Source organism: Lolium rigidum, chromosome 3, assembly GCF_022539505.1.
Source record: "Lolium rigidum isolate FL_2022 chromosome 3, APGP_CSIRO_Lrig_0.1, whole genome shotgun sequence".
NCBI classification, from domain to species: Eukaryota; Viridiplantae; Streptophyta; class Magnoliopsida; order Poales; family Poaceae; genus Lolium; species Lolium rigidum.
Window position 1 is genome coordinate 357,116,723 of NC_061510.1, and position 3,835 is coordinate 357,120,557.

The window sequence follows — 3,835 nt, forward strand, 5'->3', positions numbered from 1 at the left end:
ATTTGGATTTCTCGCTTTTGATTATTCTCAACTTAGACGTCCATACCGGGACAACATAGACAACAGATAATGGACTCCTCTTTTAATGCTTTAAGCATTCAACAACAATTAATTCTTTTCTCATTAGAGATTTGAGGATGTTTGTCCAAAACTGAAACTTCCACCATGGAACATGGCTTTAGTTAGCGGCCCAATGTTCTTCTCTCACAATATGCATGCTCAAACCATTCAACTCAAAAAAAGCATAGCAACTCACATGAAATTCAACAATGAGTTGATGGCGTTCCCCAGTAAACATGGTTATCGCACAACAAGCAACTTAATAAGAGATAAAGTGCATAATTACATATTCAATACCACAATAGTTTTTAAGCTATTTGTCCCATGAGCTATATATTGCAAAGGTGAATGATGGAATTTTTAAAGGTAGCACTCAAGCAATTTACTTTGGAATGGCTGGAAAATACCATGTAGTAGGTAGGTATGGTGGACACAAATGGCATAGTGGTTGGCTCAAGTATTTTGGATGCATGAGAAGTATTCCCTCTCGATACAAGGTTTAGGCTAGCAAGGCTTATTTGAAACAAACACAAGGATGAACCGGTGCAGCAAAACTCACATAAAAGACATATTGTAAACATTATAAGACTCTACACCGTCTTCCTTGTTGTTCAAACTCAATACTAGAAATTATCTAGACCTTAGAGAAACCAAATATGCAAACCAAATTTTAGCATGCTCTATGTATTTTTTCATTAATGGGTGCAAAGCATATGATGCAAGAGCTTAAGCATGAGCACAACAATTGCCAAGTATCACATTACCCAAGACATTTATAGCAATTACTACATGTATCATTTTCCAATTCCAACCATATAACAATTTAACGAAGGAGAAACTTCGCCATGAATACTATGAGTAGAAACCAAGGACATATTTGTCCATATGCTACAGCGGAGTGTGTATCTCTCCCATAAAGTGAATGCTAGGATCCATTTTATTCAAACAAAACAAAAACAAAAACAAACCGACGCTCCAAGAAAAAGCACATAAGATGTGGCCGAATAAAAATGTAGTTTCAGGGGAGGAACCTGATAATTTGTTGATGAAGAAGGGGATGCCTTAGGCATCCCCAAGCTTAGACGCTTGAGTCTTCTTGATATATGCAGGGGTGAACCACCGGGTGCATCCCCAAGCTTAGAGCTTTCACTCTCCTTGATCATGTTGCATCATACTCCTCTCTTGATCCTTGAAAACTTCCTCCACACCAAACTCGAAACAACTCATTAGAGGGTTAGTGCACAATATAAATTGACATATTCAGAGGTGACACAATCATTCTTAACACTTCTGGACATTGCATAATGCTACTGGACATTAGTGGATCAAAGAAATTCATCCAACATAGCAAAAGAGGCAATGCGAAATAAAAGGCAGAATCTGTCAAAACAGAACAGTTCGTATTGACGAATTTTAAAATGGCACCAGACTTGCTCAAATGAAAATGCTCAAATTGAATGAAAGTTGCGTACATATCTGAGGATCATGCACGTAAATTGGCATAATTTTCTGAGCTTCCTGCAGGGCAGTGGGCTCAGATTCGTGACAGCAAAGAAATCTGGAACTGCGCAGTAATCCAAATCTAGTACTTACTTTTCTATCAACGGCTTAACTTGGCACAACAAAACACAAAACTAAGATAAGGAGAGGTTGCTACAGTAGTAAACAACTTCCAAGACACAAAATAAAAACAAAGTACTGTAGGTAAAAACATGGGTTGTCTCCCATAAGCGCTTTCTTTAACGCCTTTCGCCTAGGCGCGAAAGTGTGTATCAAGTAACATCGAGAGATGAAGCATCAACATCATTACCAGCGGTGTTGGGAGTTTTATCAATTTTAGGCCTATAGTAATTCTTTGGTTTAGGCACCTTAGAGACATACATGAATTTTTGCTCCTTACCCACATAAGCTTTCTCATTAAATTTAAGAGAAGAAAAAGTTGAACCCAATTTTCTCATAGATTCTTCAAGTTTACCAATTCTATGGGTTTGATTATCATGGATAGCACAAGTTTCTAGAGTAGCAATTCTTTCATTAATTCCTCCTAGGATTTTATCAAGTTTATCAGTATTTTCCAGTAATATTTCCAATTTAGTTTCAACGCTACAACTTTTCTCTATGGTTTCCAATTTTTTCATAACATCCTCAAGGGAGGTTTCACTTTTAGTTTCATTAACAGGTGGTGTTCCAAATAAACTCTCAATAATGCAACTAGCTTCTAAAGCGGGAGCACCTAGGAAGTTACCTCCCGCGAGACAATCAAGAACATATCTATTTCAGCTAGAGATACCAACATAAAAATTCCCGAGTAGGATAGTGGTGGAGTGTTTCTTAGTGCACCTATTATGGGCATCACTAATTCTATACCAAGCATCTTTTAAACATTCTCCCCTTGTTGCTTAAATGAACGAACTTCAACTTCAGGATTACTCATTTTAGCGATAGTAAATAAAGTGAACTAGATAAAGTAAATGCAAGTAAACTAATTTTTTTGTGTTTTCGATATAGCAAACAAGATAGCAAATAAAGTAAAACTAGCAACTAATTTTTTTGTATTTTGATTTAGTGCAGCAAACAAAGTAGTAAATAAAATAAAGCAAGACAAAAACAAAGTAAAGAGATTGAGAAGTGGAGACTCCCTTGCGGCGTGTCTTGATCTCCCCGGCAACGGCGCCGTAAAATATGCTTGATGGCGTGTATTTCACACGTTCGTTGGGCAACCCCAAGAGGAAGGTATGATGAGCACAGCAGAAAGTTTTCCCTCAGAAAGAAACCAAGGTTTATCGAACCAGGAGGAGCCAAGAAGCACGTTGAAGGTTGATGGCGGCGGGATGTAGTGCGGCGCAACACCGAGATTCCGGCGCCAACGTGGAACCTCGCACAACACAACCAAAGTACTTTGCCCCAACGAAACAGTGAGGTTGTCAATCTCACCGGCTTGTCTGTAACAAAGGATTAACCGTATTGTGTGGAAGATGATTGTTTGCGGAGAAAACAGTAGAAACAAGTATTGCAAGTAGATTGTATTTCGAGTAAAGAGAATTGGATCGGGGTCCACAGTTCACTAGAGGTGTCTCTCCCATAAGACGAACAGCATGTTGGGTGAACAAATTACAGTTGGGCAATTGACAAATAAAGAGAGCATGACAATGCACATACATATCATGATGAGTATAGTGAGATTTAATTGGGCATTACGACAAAGTACATAGACCGCCATCCAACCGCATCTATGCCTAAAAAGTCCACCTTCGAGGTTATCATCCGAACCCCTCCAGTATTAAGTTGCAAACAACGAGACAATTGCATTAAGTATGGTGCGTAATGTAATCAACAACTACATCCTTAGACATAGCATCAATGTTTTATCCCTAGTGGCAACAAGCACAACACAACCTTAGAACTTTTCGTCACTCGTCCCGGTGTCAATGCAGGCATGAACCCACTATCGAGCATAAGTACTCCCTCTTGGAGTTAAAAGCATCTACTTGGCCGAGCATCTACTAATAACGGAGAGCATGCAAGATCATAAACAACACATGTATAACTTTGATAATCAACATAACAAGTATTCTCTATTCATCGGATCCCAACAAACGCAACATATAGAATTACATATAGATGATCTTGATCATGATAGGCAGCTCACAAGATCCGACAATGATAGCACAATGGGGAGAAGACAACCATCTAGCTACTGCTATGGACCCATAGTCCAGGGGTAGACTACTCACACATCACTCCGGAGGCGACCATGGCGGCGTAGAGTCCTCCC